We start from the raw sequence: 16,966 nt of genomic DNA, 5'->3' as shown, positions 1-16,966 counted from the left end.
CAACAGAAGCACACTAGATCTTTATAATTGCAGGGATACTCAAGGGAGAAAATGATGGCCATTGGCTAGTCCCCATCCTGTGCATGCTAGATGTGTGCTACATGTGTACACTCGGTCAGTAAGCCATATCTGACTCTTTGCAACCTCATGGACTGTAGCCTGCCAGGCTCTTCTGTCCATGAGATGTTCCAGGCAAGAATGGATTGCCATTTCCTTCTCCAAGTCCTGATCCTGGCACATATTAAAATCAGGAGAAGGAAGAGTGATGAAGTTGGCCAGAATCAAGTCTCTACATATGAAATGAGGTTATATTTCTGAACTGTCATCCTTACACTCTATCTCCTCACTGCTTTTATATTGAACTGTAAACCTGGTAACTTGGCCTCAACTCTGCTGCTGCTGCTGCTACTGCTAAGTCACTTCAGTCATGTCCGACTCTGTGCGACCCCATGGATGGCAGCCCACCAGGCTCCCCTGTCCCTGAGATTCTCCAGGCAAGAACACTGGAGTGGGTTGCCATTTCCTTCTCCAATGCATGAAAGTGAAAAGTGAAAGTGAAGTCGCCCAGTCGTGTCTGACTCTTAGCGACCCCATGGACTGCAGCCTACCAGGCTCCTCCATCCATGGGATTTTCCAGGCAAGAGTACTGGAGTGGGGTGCCATTGCCTTCTCTAGGCCTCAATGCTAGATTATGCTTTTTGCTGCTAGTAGGGTTCAACTGTATATGGACTGACCCTACATCCTGATAAACTGAACCCCTTACCCTACAAACAATATATTATCTCCATAATAATCAATAAAGTTAATCAGAATGCTATTTACCTCCAAAAGAATCTCTTATGAAAAATAAAATAACACAAAGTGAATTGATCAATACTTTAAGTTAGGATGAACTTCCAGAAAGCTAAACATTGCCTTTGGTCTTCTGTTTTTGTTTATCTTAAGGAATATAAATCATATTAATTAAGTTTGCTCTTCTAAATTGGATGGCATTATAAACTAGGGAGAAATGACTGAAAGAGGGAAATTGGAAATGGCTGAGGAGCAGTAGTAAAACACACAGGATCCATCTTAGAGGAGGAAAATCAACCTCCTAGAAGAAATCTTTTCTGTTTATTTGGTAACACTTCAAAAAGAAGTAATGCAAGTAGAAAACACACAGAAGCTGTTACCAATTAGGCTGCAATTTACAGAGACAGACTACAAACATGTGAAACTAAGACCTGGAAGGGAAAGGCTAAACTGACTTCAGGAATGTCCATACTACTGTGGTTGATCCTTTGCTTTCCAAATCTTTAATACCTAGAAAATATGGACGCTTATATGTGAACAATTCAAGTAACTGTCCTAGATAGTCATTTTCTTTGCTCAGGGTCACTAATCTGGGCCGCAGGAAACAGTCTGTCCCTTGAAGATTTATACCTATGTGATTTTGGATAAAATACTCATTCTCTGAGCTGCAAATAACTTTTCTAAATAAGGATGATAACCATTTGTACTTTGTAGGATGATTTAAGAATCAGATAAGATAATGCATGTCAAAAGCCTGAAAAGGTCTTGTGTACTAAGAGTTCAGTGCATGCTAACACTTTTTTAAGTAATTTTTTAAATGTTAAGGTAGACATGTAAGCACAAAAGATTGAAACCTGTCAACCCAGGTCTAAAAGTCTAAATTTAGCAACTAGAAAGGAGTAATGAGGCTGTGTCATAGGCAGGGAGGACTAGAGAAATAAATCAGAATATCTGCCCTCTGAAATTTCACTGTCTAGAGAAAATGTAACTGAGTGTGAGGGAATGTGTTGATTTCAGCGACAAAGTAATCATTGCTGTGAAATTCCAAGGGGAAACTCACTAAATCTGTATCGGGAAGTTTAAAAAGACACAGAGAGGAAATTATATTTGAGTTGATGCTTTAAAGATAAGTGAGAGTTTTGCAAGTGGAGAATGGTAGAGGAGCAGCCTAAAGAGGGAGAACAACGTTTCTGAGATCAGAAAGTTTTTTTTAAAGCATGAGATGAGTATTTTGATATATTTGAAGTCTACCAAAGAGCAGAAGAGAATAACAGTGTTAAGATTCAGTTTGGAAAAAGATGAATCCAGTTTGCAAATAACATTAAATGGCACGTTGAGAGATTAGACACGATGTTGAAGGTTATTCATCTGGAGAGAGATAAGTCTTTAGAATACAACCTTGAAATAGGACAGCAGGAAATCTGCAAGACACAGGTGAGATTTTCTACTCAAGAAAATCCCCAAAGGAAGAAAATCTCCAAAAGAGGTATCAAATGTTCAATACAGGAGCATACATGGTTCACAGAGCTCTGAGGAAAGAGAGCCCAGGATTGAAGGCAGGAGAAGGGGACGACAGAGGATCAGATGGTTGGAGGGCATCACTGACCCAATGGAGATGAGTTTGAACAAGCTCTGGGAGTTGGTGATGGACAGGGAAACCTGACGTGCTGCAGTCCATGGGATCGCAAAGAGTCAGACTTGACTGAGCGACTGAACTGAACTGAGGAAAGAGAAGGTGGAGTACAACTTATAGATCCTAGAGCTTATTATGCTGGATGGACACCTGAGGCACAGTCTAAATAAGAATTTTTCTCATGTACCAAAATGCTGACTCCTTGGTCCATTGGCCAAGAAGGGTTTGTATGGAATTTTCCTAGGGACTCACAAAGCCAGGTTCATTATAGACTAGGAAAGACAAGAGGTTTATCTGAAGTACCCTTAAGGGGTAAAAGAAGCTGCTGAGAAGTGACTTTGAAAAGAAACACCAGAGCCAGTGAGAAGTACTGCCTTCATTACCCACAGAAAGAATTCTCTTTCTTGAAAAAAAAAAACCTGGGAGGGGTTAAGGGGTAAAGGAGAGGCACATATATCAAAAACCAAGTTTGGAAAATAATATGCTCAGGAAAAGAAGGCAAGGAAACAAAACTGGGCTTTGCAGACCTAATACCAGAGATTGAATTCCAATCTATCATTCAGTAACTATATAATCCTGAATATACTATTTAAATAGCCTTAGCTTCACCTTCTTCATCTGTAATGTAGGGATTGTGGTACCTATGTCACAAGGCTGCTGTGAAGATGAAGCAAGATAGACTACATCAAGCATATAGCACAATAATAGATACACCATAGCCAGTCCACACACATTAATTCTGTTCATTCATTCTCAGCTCTACCCGCAACCAGCTCTAAGACCAGAGGTATGTACCTTGCTTGATAAGTTTATCCCAGCTCTCAGCAGTATTCGAAAGTGCAGAAGGGACTGAGGCATCCAATCCTTGAACACAAAGGAGACCAGCAAAACTTGTCCTGGCTCCCTCAATTGCCCTTTGAGAGGCCTTTTCGCATCACTGTTCTGTGTCTTGAGGAGAGAAATATGTGGTTGTGGTTGCTTTCAGTGGAAGTGTTTTTCTAATAAGCATAGGGCTCATTTTAATATGGCTTCAAAAGACCAACAATATAGTATAGACTTGAAAATAACTCAGAGGAACCAGAGATCAAATTGCCAACATCTGCTGGATCATCAAAAAAGCAAGAGAGTTTCATAAAAACATCTATTTCTGCTTTATTGACTATGCCAAAGCTTTTGACTGTGTGGATCACAACAAACTGTGGAAAATTCTCAAAGAGTTAGGCATACCAAACCACCTGACCTGCCTCTTTTAAATCTGTATGCAGGTCAGGAAGCAACATAGAACTGGACATGGAACAACAGACTGGTTCCAAATTGGGAAAGGAGTATGTCAAGGCTGCATATTGTCACCCTGCTTATTTAACTTATATGCAGAGTACATCATGAGAAACACTGAGCTGGAAGAAGCACAAGCTGGAATCAAGATTGCAGGGAGAAATATCAATAACCTCAGATATGCAGATGACACCACCCTTATGGCAGAAAGTGAAGAACTAAAGAGTCTCTTGATGAAAGTGAAAGAGGAGAGTGAAAAAGTTGGCTTAAAGCTCAACATTCAGAAAACTAAGATCATGGCATCCAGTTCCATCACTTCATGGCAAATAGATGAGGAAACAGTGGAAACAGTGTCAGACTTTATTTTGAGGGGCTCCAAAATCACTGCAGATGGTGATTGCAGCCATGAAATTAAAAGATGCTTACTCCTTGGAAGGAAAGTTATGACCAACCTAGACAGCATATTAAAAAGCAGAGACATTACTTTGTCAACAAAGGTCTGTCTAGTCAAGGCTATGGCTTTTCCAGTGGTCATGTATGGATATGAGAGTTGGACTATAAAGAAAGCTGAGCGCCGAAGAATTGATGCTTTTGAACTGTGGTGTTGGAGAAGACTCTTGAGAGTCCCCTGAACTGCAAGGACATCCAACCAGCCCATCCTGAAGGAGATCAGTCCTGGGTGTTCATTGGAAGGACTGACGTTGAAGCTAAAACACCAATACTTTGGCCACCTGATGCGAAGAGATAGCCATTTGAAAAGACCCCGATGCTGGAAAAGATTGATGGCAGGAGGAGAAGGGGACGACAGAGGATGAGATGGTTGGATGGCATCACTGACTCAATGGACATGGGTTTGGGTGGACTCTGGGAGTTAGTCATGGACAGGGAGGCCTGGGGTGCTGCAGTTCATGGGGTCGCCAAGAGTCGGACATGACTGAGCAACTGAACTGAACTGAAAATAACTCTGGTTGTTTTATTAAAACAACATTGGTAATCTATGACTGTAGCTATGCCTGATAATTTTTGACTGTCAATTTCTCAACAGGAAGTTCAAGCAAATGTATGAATTAATTTTAGTCAACAAGTATTGGTAATTTGTATCATCACTCAAAAGCCACTAGAAAAATAAAATTCACTGCTATTATTTACTGAGTCCCAGATTACATTATCAATAGGAGATGACTAATTCTCTACCTCTAATTCACCCCACTGCACCCTGATTTCTCATCAGCTTATTAGCACAGAACTCTATCACCTAAACTTGCAGTTTATCTATAAATAATATTCTCTAAAGCACAGGCTTGCAACTTTATGAAGAATCATAAATTATTAAAATTAAACTACAGTCATGTCTTGATTTACTCATTGAATACAATAATAAAGTTTTCTCATCATTGTTAAGGGGACTGAAAATGATGAAATGAAAGTTGCTGATAAGAGTCCAGTGAGTTGGCCTCTTTGTTCATTTCTCTAGAGCCTGAAGCAAGTCAGTTTCACTCTCTGGCATCTCAGTTTACTCATCTTCAAAACCAGGATGATGGTTGCCCTGGTAACCCTCAGGATTCTTGATACTTTTTAAACGTTATTGAAAATTATAATGCACAATGTAAAAAAGTCTTCTGGAATTATTGGTATTGGAAATGGTGCAATTTACATTGAATTTTAAACTGTCAGTTTATCAAAGACTTGTTTTCAGCACTGGGTTTGCTAATGCCTGACTCCCTCTAAAAATAACCAGCAATTTCAGTAAATTGTAAAAGGGGAACATTTGCATGGCTTCCTGTCAGTAAAGACCATTTACGTGCTTGAAAGAAATGCCATTTTGATATGACAAATATAAACCCTAAAATTCTTTATAGCTAACCTTGCTAGGCAAAGAGAAAATTTCCTTAGAAACTTATCATGTCAACAAGATCTGGCAAAAAAAAAAAAAAAGACCTTTATTACAACAAGTGAAGATGAAGTGAGCTCATAAGACTCACAGCAATTTTTAAACTTCCTTTCGAAAGCAAGTTATTACCACCTTCTAATATAGCAGATGCTATCTATATGGTGATGACTCCCCAAACTGTGTCTCCAACCCAGGTTACTCTGCTGAGATCAAGCTTCATTCATTGGACATTGATTGGACATTCTATGTTTATCATATCCATGACTAAACTTATCAGCTTCCACATCAAACCTAGTCCTTCTCCTTTCTTCAGATGACTATGACTGGTTTGCACAAGCCATAACCTATCCAACCAATTGAGCCAAGGCTATAGTCCTGCTATCTAGGGTTCTGACTGCCATTTAAACACAAATTGTCTATCTTCTTATCACTTACATGAAACTTCTAAAATATGACATGAATAAACTTATCTACAAAACAAACAGACTCACACATGGAGAACTGACCTGTGGTTGCAAGGGGTTGGGGGAAGGAGGGAGGGATGGATTGGCAGTTTGGGACTAGCAGATGCAAACTATTATATATAGAATGGATAAACAACAACGCCCTACTGTATAGCACAGGGAGCTAAGTTCAATATCCTGTGATGAACCATAATGGAAAAAAAAACACACCCATCTTCCATATTTCTTGTATATCTAGCTCTGAGTCTAGTTACAGCTATACCTAAAGCTACCTTAGTCCACCGTTCCACATTCCAGTAAGTAGTTTGTAGAGAAAGTATACAGGGAAATGGGAATGAAGCCAGTAATATTTTTGCTTTATCTTGGTATTTAATATTTCTTTTCATTTTGATCATTTCTGGAGACTTTTGTTTCTTTTTCTACATCCAGGTTCCTGTGTATTATCACGTTCTTCTGCTTGAAGAATTTCTGTTAATATTTTTTCTACTGTAGGTCTGTTAATGCAGAATTATATCTTTTTTTGAAAGTCTTTGTTTCTGCTTCACTGCTGAAATTTATTTTCAGGGGATGTAAAATTGCATGTCAATCTTTTTCTTCTCTCAGTGCTCTGAAGCTATCCACTGTCTTCTGACTCACATAGTTTCTGATGAGGTTATATTTTTATCTTTGTTCTTCTTGTTCTGCTTAACTATTTAGTACGGAGTTTATATCTTCTAAGTCTGAACTGCAAGGTATGTTTCTGTGTCTCCTGCCATGCCATCAATATTTCCTGATTGCCTGTTAGAGATCCATGGAGAAGAACCCATGATCAGTTGCAAACTGCTTTTGTGTCTGAGGTCTCAGAAGCCTCACACTATCCCACACTCAAACTTTAACAATTCATTAAAATGTCTTAGCTGAAATTTTTTCCCACTTAAATGGGGGATCTGGTTTCCTCTCTTAATTTGCACTGGTTAGTCATTTCTTGTGCTCCATCTCTCTTTGGATATGCCTGTCTTTCCTTAGATTTCAGCTTAGTTGCTTGCTCTGCACCCTCACCTTTTTGAATTGATAACAACTATGATCTTTTATGGACTTCCCTGATGGCTTAGACAGTAAAGCGTCTGCCTACAATGCAGGAGACCCGGGTTCAATCCCTGGGTAGGGAAGATCTCCTGGAGAAGGAAATAGCAACACACTTCAGTATTCTTGCCTGGGAAATCCCATGGACAGAGAAGCCTCTTAGGCTACAGTCCACGGGGTCGAAAAGAGTCGGAATGATCTTTTATATGACCTGGCTATTTCTTATTGTTATGGTGGGGTCAATAATCTTTCTAACATTTCATATCCTAGTTGGAAGTCAGAAGTTCACTAATTTCTTAACACAATGAAAACAATGTATATTTGTATATGTACTAGTCAAACCAATCTAGAGAAATCAACGAGAACTTTAGTTGTAACAAATTGTTTCTTAAACAGAAATAGCAATGTGTTTATGGCAATTTAAAAAATGCATGGAAGAATCAAAAATCCGTTTTGCTATTGAAAAGCTTATAACCTACTGGGAGAAACTAGAATGATAAGGAGAAAGTACAAAAGTGAGTGTCGAATTCCTTCTGCTATCCCCTCTATCACCTTTAAACAATGATAATAAAGTAAGTTGTCTGCTATAAAAGACTGTGGCTTGGATCCTGACCTTATGGAAACTCAGCCAGCCATCTCTGAGAGGCATGAAGGAGTTTCTAAAGAACATGGCTTTAAAGAACAAGCTGCCCTGATGGCTCAGCGGGTAAAGAATCTGCCTGCAATGCAGGCGACATAGGAGACATAGGGTTCGATTCCTGGTTTGGGAAGATACCTTGGAGAAGGAAATGGCAACCCGCTCCAGTATTCTTGCCTGGAAAACCCCATGGACAGAGGAGCCTGGCAGGCTATAGTCCAAAGGGTTACAAAGAGTCAGACATGACTCAGGCATGGCAAAAAACATGGTGCTCGTGGTAAAGAATCCACCTGCCAGTACAGGAGATGCCTGAGACAAGGGTTCAGTCCATGGGTCAGGAAGATCCCCTGGAGGAGGGCATGGCAACCAATTCCAGTATCCTTGCCTAGAGAATCCCATGGACCACAGGAGCCTGGTGGGCTACAGTCCATAGGGTGGCAGAGAATCAGACATGACTGAGGTGACTGAACATACATGCAAGGAACACAGAACCAGCTGACTACAGGTGTCCTGTCTTAATAAATCACTCTAAAAACTGACCATACGAAATGTTGCAAAGCAAATTAAGAAATTTATAATTAAATCTGGCTCAAAAAAGATTTTGAAAAATGATACTGCTTGATTCTCTTTGGTCTTCTTTGGTGGCATTTAAGCCTATTTTCAGCAATTAATTGCTACTTTTCTTTGACCATGCAAAGGTGAGGAAAATGTATTAAAAATGAGGTGTGAGTAGATAGAAATGAGTAAATTGTGTGAGATTGAAAGAGTCCAAGGGTAGTTCACATTCAAGTACATATGGAAATAAAGAGTTTTTAAATTCTCTGCAAAACCAATCTCAATCTCAAGTTATAAAAAATGATATAAGGACAAACTTGGCTTTTGAAGTAGAAAACAGAGGCAAATAGAATCAACCACATGTTCAGATAAACTGCTGAGACCCCACAGCAGTTTTATTTAATGCCATCCTATCATCCATTTTAGTACAATTTAAGACTGAGAGCACAAGCAGATTGACAAATATATTTGCTCAAGACCTTCTCCATTATAATTCCATTAATATTTCTGGGCCCAGAGCCAGACAGAAACATCTGGTAGGGGCTTTGTGTTTGCAGAGATTAACTTGCAGATGTTCAAAATTATTTTTAAGAAAAATTTATTATAACCAAAATGAAAAAACTGGCAAAACTGAGATAAAAAATGATATGATGAGGATGTATCTTGGAAAATGTTTTTATATATTTTAGCATAATAAATACTCTTGCCTGGAAAATCCCGTGGACAGAGGAGCCTGGTAGGCTGCAGTCCATGGGGTCGCTAAGAGTCGGACACGACTGAGCGACTTCACTTTCACTTTTCACTTTCATGCATTAGAGAAGGAAATGGCAACACACTCCAGTGTTCTTGACTGGAGAATCCCAGGGACGAGGGACCCTGGTGGGCTGCGGTCTATGGGGTCGCACAGAGTCGGACACGACTGAAGCGACTTAGCAGCAGCATAATAAAATCAGTATGTTCACAAGGTTAAAATGTCTATACTGAAGGGTTAAAGAGCATTTTAAATATTTCACCTCCTTCCTTACACTCACAGTTTCACTCTTCATTTAAATTCTCTTTTAACTGTTGGTTTGTTTTAATAAAGTTGGTAGTTCTTGCAATTCTAAACTATATACTCAGAGATCCATTTTTGTAGTTATACATTTTGTTTAAACATTGGCTCCCTACATAAAAAATGAAAAAATTAGTTTAATATTATTCTTCTTCTCGTCAACCTTATTTATGTAATTAATTTAAATCATTATTATTAAGATTTAATTTAATTATTATTTCAGAGTTTAAAATACAACCTTTGGATTTTTAGCTATTAAGACTGTCTTCATCCATTAGGTCATTATGTATTAGATTAAGACCCTGATGTCTTACTGTTTAAACTCTATCAAGTACTTAAGGAAGACATAATCTCAAATACTTAAGGAAGAAAATACTCAAAAGAAATACACACACACACACATACACACACACACACAAAAACTTTTAGTCTGATGAGCAAATTTAGCAAGGTCAAAGGAACTAAAAAAATTAAATAATGCATTTTTCCATTCAAGAATCAATGGGAGAATGAACTATTAAAAATTTACAGGAGCATCAAAAATACGTAAGTTCTTTAGAATAAATTTAAGAAAAAATGAGCAAAAGCTCTAATGAAAACTATAAAACATTGCTAAAAGAAACCAAAGGCGATCTGAGTAAGTTGAGGAATAGGCTATTTTTAACGAATTGGAAAATTACATACTGTTAATGTGTCTGTACATTCAACAAATACTAATCAAGATCTCAAGTGACTTTTTGGCACAAATTGACTATTCTAAAAATTCTATGAAAATGCAAAGCATTGACACCAGATGAAACAATATTTGAAAAGAAGAACGAATTTAAAGGACTCACTCTCTGATTTTAAAATGTGTTATAAGGTTATATTATCAAGACAAAGTGAGATGGGTAAAAGAGTAGAGAAATAGATCAATGGAACAAATTTGAGTCCACAAAAGGGCCCATAGCTAAGTGACTAAATGATTTTAGATGAAAGTGCTTGGGTAATTCCATTGGAAAATGAATGCTTTCTCAACAGCTTCTACTGGAACAACTTGATAAATGCATGGGAAAAAATATTTCAACTTCTCCCTAACATTGTGCACAGCAATTACTTTGAGATGTATATATCTAAATGTAAAAAGTACAAATTAATACTGTAATACTTCTAGAAGAAAATGTAGGAGATGTTTTCCCAGCTTGGATTAGGTGAAGATTTGTTAGACAGTATACAAAAAGCTCTAAGTGGAAAATTAAGTAATAGTAAATTGGATATCATTAAAAATTGAAATTTCTCCATACAATACAAGATTGTTATGACAATCAAATACTAGAATAGATATGCAAATAGTTTAAAGGATATAAACTCTAAAACTTATTTGCCTTTAATGAACACTCTATTTACATACTTGAGTTTATAGTTGTTTAATCAATAAACATTTATTCGTACCTACTATATCACTAAGCTAGGATCTTGGAATAAAGAATTAAGCAGATTTCTGACCTCAAAATATTTTCTATCTAGTAATTTACATCAACAGTTGAATGTAAGAAAGGTTGTCCTTGGCAGGGGGTAAATAGAGGATATTATGGTCATTAATTGAAGGTTATATAAGTCTGTCTTAACTTAGGGATTGATAGCCAAATGGAGTCCTAGAACTAAGGAGAAATTAACCAGGTGAAGAAATAGAAATGATTTGGGAAATGAAGGTGGGGGGAGATTGAAGTGCAGAAGAGATATTTCAGGCAGAAAAAAACAACACAGGCAAAATTCCTGGGAGAGAAAAACATGGAATATATTGTAGAGATGAAATGACCTTCAGGATGACTGTGGGCATATTGTAAGAATGATGTGGTAGTAGGTGAAAAGAGATCAGAGATAAAAGTAGCTCAGTGGTAAAGAACTTGCCTGCCAGTGCAGGAGATGTAAAAACCATGGATTCAGTACCTGGGTCAGGAAGATTCCCTGGTGGTGGGCATGGCAACTCACTCCAGTGTTCTTGCCTGGAGAATACCATGGGCAGAAGAGCTGGTGTGCTACAGTCCATGGAGTAACAGTCAGACACAACTAGAGTGACTTAGAACACATGCACACCTGGATGCACTAGAACTTCTCTAGCACGTGTGCTGAACAGATTGCGTGTTGGCATGGTTGTGGTGAATCCAAACCGGACTTGAAGAAACCTTCAAGAAAACCCAACAGTGAAGATGGTAGATAATCAACCACAATCTGAATGAACAGCAGCAGGTGGTCTAGAGAGAAATGAGTAGAAAAGGTTTGAGAGAGATTTGATAGAGCTTGATTTCTAGATGTGGAGGGTGGGAGGGTTGAAGAGTTAGAGTCTTCTATCAGTCTGTGTATTTCAAGTTGAAGAAACTGCCCCCACCCTGTCCTATTCTACAAGATGGTCAAATAAAACAAGTAATAAAAAGTGTACATGAGTTTGAGCAAGAAGGCAGTCTATGGTGAAACAATGAGACGACCCTTGTTCCAGCATTGGGAGCAAGTGATGGCGCAGAAGATGAATTTCAGCAGGTAGAAGAATGAATAGGAGGAGAACAAGTCATATTAAATTTGAACACGTTTTAATGTAAACCGTGAATAGAAGGAAAAGGGCTGTAGTTGGGGAAAGCAAAAGGTCAAGGACAGAGGTTTTTTGGTTTTTGTTTCTTTAAGCTGAAAAAGATTTTGGTATGCTTAAATATTTTCTAAGAAAGCCAGAAGAAAGGAAGAGATTACTGTTACAAAGAGGAAAGGAAGAATCAACAGAGAGACTTCCTAGTGAGTGTGTATGTGCATGTGTGTGCAGGAGAAAGGGGAGAGGGAAATACAAGAGGTGGATGAAATCCATATTACAGGTAAAGGGGCTGTTAGCCTTTGTTGCTGTTGTTGTTCAGTTACTAAATTGTGTCCAACTCTTCATGAACCTGTGGAGCACAGCATGCTTCCCTGTCCTTTACCAGTTCCCAGAGTTTGCTCAAACTCATGTGCTGTCATCCAACCATCTCTCCCTCTTCTCCAGCACCACAGTTCAAAAGCAACAATTTGGGGGCACTCAGCCTTCTTTATGGTCCAAGTCTCACATCCATATCTGACTACTGGAAAAAAAAAAAACAAACATAGCTTTGACTAAACAGACCTTGAAGAAGGGACATTTTCCACTTTTTTCAGAAATCACACTTGTATTAATAGGTATGGAGGCCACCAACTGAAGGAGTTTCTGCCACATTCCATGTGTTGTGTGTGTGTGTGTGTGGAAATGAAAGCAAAAATAAACAAATGGGACCTAATTAAACTTAAAAGCTTCTGCACAACAAAGGAAACTATTAGCAAGGTGAAAAGACAGCCTTCAGAATGGGAGAAAATAATAGCAAATGAAGCAACTGACAAACAACTAATCTCAAAAATATACAAGCAACTCCTACAGCTCAACTCCAGAAAAATAAATGACCCAATCAAAAAATGGGCCAAAGAACTAGACATTTCTCCAAAGAAGACATACAGATGGCTAACAAACACATGAAAAGATGCTCAACATCACTCATTATCAGAGAAATGCAAATCAAAACCACTATGAGGTACCATTTCATGCCAGTCAGAATGGCTGTGATCCAAAAGTCTACAAGCAATAAATGCTGGAGAGGGTGTGGAGAAAAGGGAACTCTCTTACACTGTTGGTGGGAATGCAAACTAGTACAGCCACTATGGAGAACAGTGTGGAGATTCCTTAAAAAACTGGAAATAGAACTGCCTTATGATCCAGCAATCCCACTGCTGGGCATACACACTGAGGAAACCAGAAGGGAGAGAGACACGTGTACCCCAATGTTCATCGAAGCACTGTTTATAATAGCCAGGACATGGAAGCAACCTAGATGCCCATCAGCAGATGAATGGATAAGAAAGCGGTGGTACATATACACAATGGAGTATTACTCAGCCATTAAAAAGAATACATTTGAATCAGTTCTAATGAGATGGATGAAACTGGAACCTATTATACAGAGTGAAGTAAGCCAGAAAGAAAAACACCAATACAGTATACTAACGCATATATATGGAATTTAGAAAGATGGTAACAATAACCCTGTGTACGAGACAGCAAAAGAGACACTGATGTATAGATCAGTCTTATGGACTCTGTGGGAGAGGGAGAGGGTGGGGAGATTTGGGAGAATGGCATTGAAACATGTATAATATCATGTATGAAACGAGTTGCCAGTCCAGGTTCGATGCACGATACTGGATGCTTGGGGCTGGTGCACTGGGATGACCCAGAGGGAGGGTATGGGGAGGGAGGAGGGAGGAGGGTTCAGGATGGGGAACATAGGTATACCTGTGGTGGATTCATTTCGATATTTGGCAAAACTAATACAGCATTGTAAAGTTTAAAATTAAAATAAAATTTAAAAAATTAAAAAAAAAAAGAAATGAGGCTGTCTAATAATAATCTTGAAAGAGAAATGTGCATCAAAAGTTGGAAATTTTGAACTTAGCTGTACAAAATAAAAATGGAATAGCTAACTAAAACTGTATGTTTGCTGGGAGTCTTTGAGGCCACAGTTCATATCTGTGGCCTTGCATATATGTTGCATTAAGCTACATGGCCATGTATTGATATATTGGTTCCACAGTGTTCATGAACATAGCTAAAAAACAAAAGAAGTTGGACCTTTGATTCATGTAAATGGTTTTTCAAGTGAATGTGACAAGAATAAGGAGAAAAGCTGCAGGAAAAACCTTGCAACTATCAGCAAGGCTAACTGAAGTAAAAGACCATGACACAGAAGCTCAGTACAGACAGAATCAAAACCTGGAGAAGGCTGAGAGATAGGGAACAAAGGTGGGAATCTGCAGACTACAGACCTGCCAAGGTCATAGACTCAGCTACTCAGTGAGAATTTTTGATGAGGCACTAGGAAAGAGAAGAGATTCAGGTTAGAGAGTAGCAGGTTTAAAGATAGGATCTTAGAAGCTGAGTAGTTCCCAAGAGTGGCGAATTCCAGGAAGGCATGACTGAAGTGGGGCACAGATAAAGAACAAACAGAACCAATAGGTCAAGGTTTGGAGCAGCCATTAGAGTGAGCATGGAAATAACTCATAACAATGGCTTGGGTGGGAATGGGAAGAGTTGAGTATGGCAGGATGACTAGGAGCAAAGAAAGGAAGAGCAATGATGCACTGAGGTTGCTACAGGTAGACAGAACATCTGGTCACCCAGGAAGACACGGCCAGTTTCAGAACTATGAGTGTTACTGACTAGAGCACAGAATCAAAAAGGAGAAGGGGAGTAGAGAGAAGACTGAAGAAATTTATATTCACATGTTATTACAAGGAACTTGGGAAGATGCATTTATTTCCCAAGAGATAAACAGAAAAGCAACTACATATTTGCAAACATCCTGTGTTTGTGGATTTAAGCAGAAAGTTATATGACAACAGGGGAGTGCCATGGCACAGTCATTATATCTGAATGGGAAAAGTTACAGAAAACTTTAAACAGTAGTCATTACAGTTCCCCAAATTTGCTCTCAGTCTACAGAAACCTCCTAGGACTAGAAACTGGATGAGGAGGTGACTTTAAATGAATAAAGATGTTTGCAGCAGTAAAAAAATAAATAAATGAAAGAGTTGCTGGTGGAGAGAGACAAAGTTGGTCCATAATTAATATGAGCATCCATCTTTTTGAAATGTCAGAATGAAAGCCTATTCTTGCTGAAATAATTGTATTCACTTGTTTTAAAACAGCATGAGAGGCAAGAGAAAGGGCATCATCAAGGAAGAGTTTGTGGAAACAATAGTGCCTGGTTTCTCTTTCATCTCTCCTTGGTGTGCAAGGTCTTAGGTTGGGGCTAGTTGATGTTAGATTCTGAGTCAAACTGCTTGCTATCAGTCCCGGCCCACTGGGAGAAGTAGTTACTGGTTTGAGTAGTAAAGATATCCCTGAGACTGGGAAGTTACTTGGTGTATTAACATGACCTATCAATATATTTTTTTCAGTCACTCAGTATTAATATTAATGACATATTTATTAATTAATATTACTAGTAATATTAATATTACTATATTAATGTCATATTGATACACATTAATATGACAATTTCTAAGATAAATGAAGTCATGTGCCAGAGGTATTTTAGTCTAAGGAATACTCTTTCCTCATCATGCATCACAGAAACACTCCTGAAAAATGCTGAGTTTCATCATACACCAACACGACCTATGATCTAGTAAAGTGTTATAATTCCCTTACTGAGTGGCTTCTATGGAAGTAGGCATGAACTTTAAACAGATTATTTCTTTCAATACTTACCTCCGCCCTCTGTGGGAGACAAAATCCCCACATAGATGAGAGAAAATAGAGACTCATAAAGGGTTAAACTTCAAATAATATATTTTGAACCATGAAGGAGGCTGAGCACTGAAGAATCGATGCTTCTGAACTGTGGTGTTGGAGAAGACTCTTGAGAGTCCCTTGGACTGCAAGGAGATCGAATGAGTCAATCCTAAAGGAAATTCAACCCTGAATATTCATTGGAAAGAGTGATACTGATGCCGAAGCTCCAATACTTTGGCCACTTGATGTGAAGAGCCAACTCATTGGAAAAGACCCTGATGCTGGAAAAGATTGAAGGCAAAAGGAGAAGAGGGCAGTAGAGGATGAGATGGTTGGATGGCATCACCAACTAAATCAACATGAATTTGAGCTAACTCTGGGAGATAGTGAAGGACAGGGAGGCCTGGTATGCTGCAGTCCATGGGGTCATTAAGAGTTTGACATAAGTTAGTGACTGAGCTACAACAACAAACATAATTTGGGTGTAAGGAACTGACTCGCTAGAAAAGACCCTGGTGCTGGGAAAGATTGAAGGCAGGAGGAGAAGGGGCAACAGAGGATGAGATGGTTGGATGGCATCACTGACTCGATGGACATGAGTTTGAGCAAGCTCTGGGAGTTGGTGATAGACAGGGAAGCCTGGGATGCTGCAGTCCATGGGGTCGCAAAGTGTCGGACACCACTGAGCAACTGAACTGACTGAAATGATCAAAGAATTTTCCTGCCCTCAATTTGTTCACAGACCAGCGAGGGTGAAACCATAAGGATAAATTACAAGGCAGCATACCAAGGGCAAAGATAGCTTTATGAAAACTCCAAGGAAGGGGGCAAAAGGAGAGCTGCAAAGATGATCAGGTCCACACAGCATGCTGGATGGATACCATGGACCACTTTCTGTCTTACATTCACTACCTTCAAGGTTACGTTTTGTTTTGGCGGAGGTGTTACGACTTTAGCATATCCCAAATAGACAGACTCAGGATGTTGAAGCTAATTAAGTTTTTCAGCCATGAATCAATCCAGGACCAAAGGAAAAAATAAATAAAAATTGAAGACTTTCTTTCCAAAATGTATAATAAAAATGTGTTCATACTAACTGTGACTATAAGAATAAAATATATTGGTTTGTTCATTGTTGGTTTCTAGACATCAGTCTTTCCAGATTTCTGAAGGCATTTTTATGTGAAGATACATTGGGAGTTGTGCTTAGAGGGCAACAGAAATCATGGCAATAGAAGTAGTTTTGTTCTCATTTTTTCCTCACAAAATAAAGTCTGCTAGAAATAT

Source organism: Bos javanicus, chromosome 11, assembly GCF_032452875.1.
Source record: "Bos javanicus breed banteng chromosome 11, ARS-OSU_banteng_1.0, whole genome shotgun sequence".
NCBI lineage: Eukaryota > Metazoa > Chordata > Mammalia > Artiodactyla > Bovidae > Bos > Bos javanicus.
The sequence above is the reverse complement of the archived record's forward strand: the minus strand, read 5'-3'. Positions refer to the sequence as shown.